This window comes from Hyla sarda, chromosome 2, assembly GCF_029499605.1.
Source record: "Hyla sarda isolate aHylSar1 chromosome 2, aHylSar1.hap1, whole genome shotgun sequence".
Lineage (NCBI taxonomy): Eukaryota > Metazoa > Chordata > Amphibia > Anura > Hylidae > Hyla > Hyla sarda.
Genome location: NC_079190.1, coordinates 136,543,412 through 136,552,581, shown reverse-complemented (window position 1 = coordinate 136,552,581; position 9,170 = coordinate 136,543,412). Strand labels below are relative to the sequence as shown.

At 39.5% G+C, this 9,170-nt stretch overlaps 1 protein-coding gene across 1 annotated transcript in view; it reads left to right on the top strand.

Annotated features, from left to right (window-relative positions):
* The window catches only part of LOC130355410 (protocadherin-9-like), a 1,658,654-nt gene that overhangs the window by 1,396,540 nt on the left and 252,944 nt on the right, over positions 1 to 9,170 (top strand). The window lies entirely within an intron of this gene.

Below are 9,170 nucleotides of genomic sequence, written 5' to 3'. Positions count from 1 at the left end.
ATATATATATATATATATATATATATATATATATATATATATATATATATATATAGATAGACAGAAATATATCTCGCTAATTAAGCTCTACTACAACATAATATATATATATATATATATATATATATATATATATATAGGTTGTATATATTCATTACATATAGACACATATATATTTGAGTAAGAGTACATATACACACGTACGTATTTTTTTCATACAAGCAATTGTGTGTATTAGATATTTTTATATATCCATACAAAAATATTTTTATATATTATATATAATGTATTTAGTGGGGGTGCACTATATATATATATATATATATATATATATATATATATATATATATATATATAGGAATATGCAAAGCAGCTCATTACACAACCTTTTCAGGTAGTGTTCCCTGGTATCAGCTTAGCTCCTGTTAAGGAATATAAAAAGCTGAACGGGATATATGCCGAGCCAGACTACTCCCCAAAAGGGAAGTTTCGACCCATCTGCAGACAGCTGTTTCGGGTGATTGAAAGAGCTTTATTGTCCGTTCAGTCATTACAAGTCATACAGTAAATTACAGTCACACAAAGCATGACAGTACAATACACAGCAAAGGTTCCCTAAGCTATACATCGCACATCATGCTACTCTAACACTCCACTCAATCCTGTAATAAAAAGCACAAGAGATCGAACAACAAAACAATACAATCTGTGATCGGGATAGGGGTGTGGGCGACTATGTGGGGGTGGGGAGGGGGCAGATCACAGGGCCAAACTGCTGGGCTGTATCTTCAGGGAGACATGGGAGAAGGAGAGGGGTCTTCACTCCTCTTCTTCCTCATAAACGGCCGGGCTGTCCAAGATGGAATAGTCTCTAAGCAGGCTCTTGATGAACCTGCGGCAGTCCCGGACGGACATGTTTTCCCTGTTGATCACGAGGCGGTTCCTGGTAAGCCACACTGCGTCCTTAAAACAGTTCATAAGGCGCCAGGCCTCCTGGATGGCCTCCACGTCGTGGGTCCCAGGGAACAGACCGTAAAGCACCGAATGGTACGACAGGCAGCTCCTGGGTACAGAGTCTCTGAGTTCATGTTCCAGAGCGTCCAACAGACCCTGTGCAAAGGGGCACTGCCAAAACACGTGAAAAGATGTTTCCTCCACGTAGGGGCACCGGGGGCAGTACCGGGTTGTGCACAGGTTGCGGGCATGCATGAATGACCTGAGAGAGAGTCCTCCCTTGACGGCCATCCACGACAAGTCCTTGTGTCCATTGGTAAGCCGCTTTGAGGCTACATTATTCCAAACTGTCTCTGCAGTGGCTGCGGGGAGTCCCGGAACCAGCTCGGTCAAGTCCTTAGCTCGGATGAGCTTGTAGATTGTCTTCGGCTTTCATAGGTCTCTGTGTGGCTGGCATCTGATAGAGATATTGGGATATAGATAGCCTGTTATTTGTAATCCTGTGTGTGGATGAAGCTGTGCTCTGCAGTGCTGGAGACCCCACAAATGTGGACCACTCCACCACGGCAGCATGGGGAAAGTTTGAGTGGGTTTCGGTTTTTGGCCCACTGTGCCTCTTACCAGTAATGTCCTGGAGCGAGGTTACCGGGCATAGGTTTTTACCGGGGAGACGTCCGCTGGCAGGCGGGATACGTGCAATCCTGGGAGCGTGCTCTGATATAGTTTTTGCAGTCCGATGGATGATGTCAAGTTTGCCAATACTGGGGTATACGTGGTGAAGGCTAGACACGTTTCGAGGTACTCATTTACCTCTTTTTCAGTAGCAACTTGTATACACCTATACATTGGTTTGAATCAAGCCCAGACTTGAGGAAAGTGTACCCCCACTACATACATTGTTTGCTGGTTGTATGGGATACACAACCTTTTCACATTAGTCCTTGTCTGGCAACAATACTATTGTCCATATTGTCTGGTTGTAGCTACCTACACACGTTTTAAATATGTTATATATAATCAGTGTTTCTCAACCAGGGTCCCTCCAGCTGTTGCAAAGCTAAAACTCCCTGCATTCCTAAGCAACCAGAGGCTGTCTGGGCATGCTGGGAGTTGTAGTTTTTGCAACATCTGGAGGGCCACAGTTTGGAAACCACTGTGCAATTGTCTACAAACTATTCCTCTGCAGATGTTGCACAACTACAACTCCAAGCAAGCCAAGACATTCCATGCATGTTTGGAGGTGCAGTTCTGCAACATTTGGCACTTCATATGTTGCCAAACTATAATTTTCCAGCATGCCTGTACAGTGAGGACATGCTGGGAGTTGTAGTATTGCAACATCTGGAGGGCAAAAGTTTGGTGACCACTACACATTGGTTTCAAAACTTTGCACTTCCATCTGTTGCATAAATAAAACTCTCAGCATACACTTCAGCTGTCAGTGCATGCAGGGAGTTTTAGTTATGCAACATCTGGAGGGCAACAGTTTGGAGACCACTGTGCAGTGGTCTACAAAATGCACTCCTCCAGACATTGCAAAACTACAATTCCCTGCAAGCTCAGACAGTCCAGGCATGTTGGAAGTTGTAGTTCGGCAATATGTGAAGGATAATCTGGGCATGCTGGGAATTGCAGTTTTGCAAGATCTGAAGGGGCACAGTTTGGAGACCACTAGATAGTGATTTCCAAAATGAACCCTTCCAGCTGTTGCATAACTACAACTCTCAGCATGCCCTTCGGCTGTCAGTGCATGATGGGAGTTGTAGTAAAAAAAAAAAAAAATGTATGTAGCAGTTCCCCCACATTATGTATGCGGCAGTTCCCCCACATTAGGTATGCGACAGTTGGTGTCACCTGATGCGTGTCACCTGATGCGTGTCACCTGATGCGGTGTCACCTGATGCGGCCCGCACCCCGGTTGCTACGCCACTGTATATATATATATATATATATATATATATATATATATATATATAGATATATATATATATATATATATATATATAGATATATATATATATATATATATATATATATATATATATGCAAACATATCATTATTCTCCCTCACAGAAAGAGATCTCTGTCTTGGAAGGTGGGGCTGTAGGAGGAGGGACAGCAGCCGAGACGGAGATGCAAGAAGGGGGAGGCAAAAATGAGTTTGGATGACTTTTCACTATATTAATAATAGTGGTAGGAATGTTAATTGCTAAAATAAAAAACCATGAAGGAGTAAATGAGTAAACTAATCTATATATATATATATATATATATATATATATATATATATATATATATATATATATAACTCAATGGCCCTGATTTACTAAGAGTGCAGTGTTTATTCTGGAGTGATTTCAATATCACTTGTCTTTTTTTCAGGCTTATTTACTATTCTGTCGCACATGTCGGTTATTTTTCTGTTGCACAGGTTTTTGTGTCGCACTAGTCAATTGTGTCGCACAAACTCCGAGCTAAAGAAATTAGTTGTGTGAGTCAAAATGGTTTAGGCTTGTTTGTTTAAAAATGTTTCCATGAATCAAAAGTATTCATGTGTTATCAGCTTGAGTGTTAAATGATTTAAACCTAATATTGTGTTAAAAAGAAATATATATATATATATATATATATATATATATATATATATATATATATATACATTAACTATCACAAAAGCATTCAATATTTTATTCATAAAAGTGTTGAACTGTACAAAATGTTATCAGGTTATAAAACAAGTTACTTTCACACAAAACACAATGGCAAACAGTCCCTTGTTAGAAATCACTCCATTTTTTTTTATTTCACTCGGCCTCTTGGCTGTCGGTTATTGTGTGAGGCAAACTCACACTTTTTCTCGAGTGATTTTGGAAGTACTTCGAGTATTTTTTGGGGGTTTTGTCGGTAAAACGCCCATTTTTGCATAAAACACGCCCATTTCAGAGTAAAAAAAAACATTCCGAGTGTTTTCTAAAATGTCAGCGACTAAAATTCGGGTGCAAAATTAGGCGCACAGATGTTGCAACCAAAATTTAGACGCAATAACCGAGAAAAAGAGTCGGTTGGACTTTAGTAAATGAGGGCTAATGTGTGTGTGTGTGTGTGTATGTATGTATGTATGTGTGTGTTCCAGCATCACGTCCAAACGGCTAAAGATATTAACATGAAACTTGGCACACATGTTACTTATATGTCAACAACAAACATAGGATAGGTCATTAAACCCTTACCCACCCCCATCTTCCAGGGTCGGGGTTTTTGTTTAAAGTCACATACAAGTCTATGGGAAATATATGTTACTGAATAACTTCCAAATAGCTGGAGATATTTCCATAATACTTGGTTACATGTTACTGATATGTCCACTTAAAATATAGGATAGTTATATGAAGTCAAAAGCTTCCTCCTTTGTTGATTTTCTTCCCCAACAAGGATTAGGAAGGAAAAACTGTGCAACGCTGTGTACTCAGCTAGTAATAGATAAAAATTATTAACTGAACTACCCCTTTAACTTTAGGCTTAGTTGTACTATGTGATGTGTTTTAAAAAAATGTTTAAATGTATTTATTTCTTTAAAGGGGATCTGTGAACAGTTTGGCGGCACCAAAACTAGTGAAAATCCCATAAAGTAGAAGGTGGAATTACAAAAGAATGACACCTTTGGAATGCAGCCAAAAGACAAACTTTGTTCTGTGCCACGACTACAGCTGTTTCAAGTGTCAAAGAGGTGGACCCTTCTCTGTGACTAGAGCTTTTTGCATTGAAAGCTTCCTTGATCCCAGAACTTGTATATGGTTGACAGCTCTGGTATCCCATCAAAAGACTGCTGCAAGTCATATATGAGAGGTAGGACCAGGAAAGCTCTCAATTTAGAGGGCTCTGGGTGAAGAAAAAGGGCTAGCCTTTTTGATACTTGCAGCAACAGTCAGGGAGCAAAACAAGTTTTATCTTGATCATGCAAGCAGCATGACTTAGTCCTAAAGGTATCATTCCACTCCCAGCTGACTTTATGGGACTGTCAACAATTTTGGGATATCAAAACTACTGAAGAGTCCTTTTAATACCAATATATAGTCTAAATGTGGCAAGTCACCTATTTGAAGTTCATGAAATGCACTGCAGATGTGCCCCATGTGACCCTGCCCTAAGAGAGGAAAAAATAAACAAACAGAGTCAGATTGAGTCAATTTATAGCACATGCACTGCAAATTGTGAACATTGAAGAGTGGGGTGCCTATACATGTATTCATATTGGGCTCCATTGTTACACTCTAGTGACCAGCATATGAACTTTTAATTTTGTGTTGTAGTTTTTACAACATTAGTACAACAAATATCCACTGAAAAAAAAAAATGTCTCTGGGTACCCAGAACCTTTATTTTAGATGTGCCACCACAAAGGTCACAGCTTACCTCAGAAAACAATGCGAGCAAAACAAGACTAGCTAGATACAAATACAAATGGATACAATCTGGAAATATAATGATCATGAAACCCAGTTCTTGTCACCAAGTGATAAAAACAAATCTAAGGTTATCAAATAATATGTATAATCATGTTATGAGCAGTGAAAATGATCAGTGAAGGTTTGCCTTGCCCTTAAACCACATTCCCTTCCAACTTTTTTTTGTTATTTTCCAAAACAGCTCTTTGACTTTACCTGAATGTGATAAAAACACCAAACATTTTAGTCCTTTATGTTTGTTAAATATGCAGGGTAATGCCAGATTCTTTGCAAGGAAATATACTTAGCGCTCCTAAAATTGTCTCACACTGGCACAATTACCTTTCCTGATTTAGAACACCTACAATATGAATTCATAAATTTACTTTATAGGTCTCATTCCCTTAGAAATCAGACATCATTGTCAGATAAATAATCTTCTAGCTACGCTGCTGAAACTTACTTCTTAAAATTGCTCTATGGAAATGTCACTAGTTGTTTCATACAGTTTGCTACTTTCAAATGTTAACTTGTTTTTCTTCAGCTAAACAAGAAAAAGGAAAATTGGAAAGACCTGGAAATAAATGGAAATTATTCAAATTATTCACTTAGCTATCTGCTCAAAATTAAGAAACTGTTGTCATTAGGTTAAACATTATTTATTTTTTATTTATTTTTTTTTTTCTGAAATTGTTGGGGGCCAGGATAATATCCAGAAAGTTACAAGAGGTTTCCTAAGCCTGTAAGTCATAGTCCATCAATATCTGATCGGGAGAGGGGAGGGGCTAAATCTTTGTACCTCTGTTGATTTGCTAACCTCACAAAACTCCACCCAGCACCATTAATTGTTTACCTACTGAGTAATATTGTGTTGCAGTATCAGGCATGGCCACAATCAATCCTTTAAAATACCTGATTTTCAGGGATTGGAGCCCAACTGATCAAATATAAGTCATTTTATTCATGAAGGAAAACTATTTTTAGAGAACCTGCTATCAGCCATGTCATCCAATGAGTTAACTGAAGTTTATGTTTCCAACTGTACATATAAATGGCATTTGTGCATTTTTAGGGAAGAACCATTAGGGAGATTTATCAAAACCAGTGCAAAGGAAACGTTGCCCATGGCAACCAATCAGATCACTTCTATCATTTTGTGGAGGCCTTGTTAAAAATGATGGGTTGCTATGGGCAACTCGGCAACTTTTCCTCAGCACAGGTTTTGATAAATCTCCACCAATGTTTTTTAAAGCAATAGTGGCTGGCCCATTTAAATAATTCTTCTTTTTATGAATGCCCCAATTATAAAAGGGATCTGTCAGCAGTGTCAACCACACTGATCTGTTCATATAGGCTGGTAGTACGGGTGACACTAATGATAATGACACTTACCTATCCCTGATCTGTGGTTTCATTTGTCCAATATCCTCCTTGTTTGGGCTCCAGGAGCATGCTTATGTCACTGCTGTTGCTTCTTAACTTGGCCTGGCTATGAGCATGTGAGCAGGGTTGGGGAAGAAGTGGTGGAGACATCGGTGTGCTCCGCCTGTGCACCAAGCCTGCTGTCTGAAGAAGGATTTAAGGCAAAAAGGACCACGAATTGGGGGTAGATAAGTATCATTATCATCAGCGATGAACAGGTTAGTGTGGGTGACACTGGTGACAGATTCCCTTTTAGCTGATTACAGAATATTTTGGATCTTGAATAACCAGCTGTAAACTGGAAACTAAACAGCACATTTTAAATTCTTAATTAATTGTAAGTATGTTTTTCCTGTTATTAACACATAAATATTTTGTACTTTTTATGTTTTATTGTATCTCTGTTTTTGTATTGTTTAGTATTCTAGTATTTATCTGATGTAAAGTAAACAAAGCATTCCTCTCATGCTATACTGAAGAATGGTCAATTGTTCTGACACTGCTTAGCTGCTTTCCTTTTGACTTTTTGTAGAAATAATTGAAGTTCATATGTTTGTCTTTTTAACCTTGACTCACAGTATTCGATTTAAGAAGAGTCATGACTGTGCAGAATGGAGCTGCCACATGCTAAATGTTAGAATTTAGTTTAGACAAGTATCCTGACTTCCTTATAAAGAGACCGCGTACTGTAGGTAGTTTAGTCAAAATAATACACAAGAACAACTTTTCCATAGGTAAATAACTTTCTTTGAGGCACATACCGCCCACAAGTTTATAGATGTCTATAGAAATTCAGTACTGATTATTTCTGAACTGTCTGTACTAAATTAAAATGACTAATTAAAACCAATGTGCTATGTCAATATAATATAATTTATTGATAATTGCCCCTTACTTTTATTAAAGGGGTACTCCACCCCTAGACATCTTATCCCCTATCCAAAGATTAGGGGATAAGATGTCTGATCACTGGGGTCCCGCCGCTGGGGACCCCCACAATATAGCATGCAGCACCCACCTGTTTCTTGTCCGCAATCACGGGAACGGAAGTCTGTGACATCATGACTCTGCCCCCGTGTGACGTCACGCCTCGTCCCCTCAATACAAGTCTATGGGAGGGGGCATGACGGTCGTCACGCCCCCTCCCATAGACTTGCATTGAGGGCAGTATGGTGGCTTATGGTGGCAGTATGACACATCCTGGAGGTGGCATCAGCATGAGGAAAACATATGGTGGCAGTGTGAGACAGCCTGGAGGTGGGATCAGCATGAGGACAACATATGGTGGCAGAATGAGACAGCCTGGAGGTGGCATCAGCAGCATCAGGAGTCCTGAAAGTGACCCAGTGACATAGTGGGGTGGTGGGTGGCAATACTTGTAACTGGTGACAAAGGTGAATGAAAAAAGGAGAACTTGGCAACAGGCAGGTGACAGGATAAGAATAGTAGCTGAGGCAGGTAGTCAGAAGAAAACTGTCTCTTTTGTAAAAGTGTTAGTGTGCAAAACTAAGTATTGAGAATATGCATTATGTAAAACTTTTAATAATATTCTTAGGATAAAATATATGTATCCAATTTTTTTTTAAATCAAACAAAAGGAAAGGTGTGCAAAAAAACACCATGTGCCACTTACACCACCAAGTACTGATGTGATGCAAAGATCTTTAAAAGGTGGAAGGAAACAACGTATGGTTCATTGTAACTGCACTGTACTCTCGCATTATTAATTTGCTTCTTGGCAAATGTTACTCGCGCTAAAAAGGGCAGCACCACACAGGAACCTCTCCCTATTTTCCCCTGCAAACACTGCCATTTCCCAGTGTTTTTAGGTGGAAATAGGAAGAGGTTCCTGTGTGGTGCTGCCTTTTTAAGACGAGTAACACTTTCCTCGAAAAGGTAGAATGTAAAGACAAAGGGAAATAAAAGGCACACGCGCCCCTAGTTTGATATGTTAGGATGATGGCTAAGTGCAATAAAAGTCACCCTTACAAGAAAGTGTTGCGCTAAGGACACAACACCATACATCTTATTAATCAAGGAAGGTCTGTTAGCAGCCACGATCCTCCGGTTGACACCAGCTCACCGGTCCGAACAGCAAGAAGCAAAAATGTAGAGCAAACATGGATCCTCACAGGCGCATAAACAGCAAATGATAACGTACCAAACGTCATCAAGTCCATACATTTATTTAAAGCACATAAAGCAACGTGTTTCCTGCCCGTAGCGGGCACTTCATCAGGCAAGTGTGCATGTGCAAGTGTGCATCAGGCAAGACATGCACACTTGCCTGATGAAGTGCCCGCTACGGGCAGGAAACGTGTTGCTTTATGTGCTTTAAATAAATATATG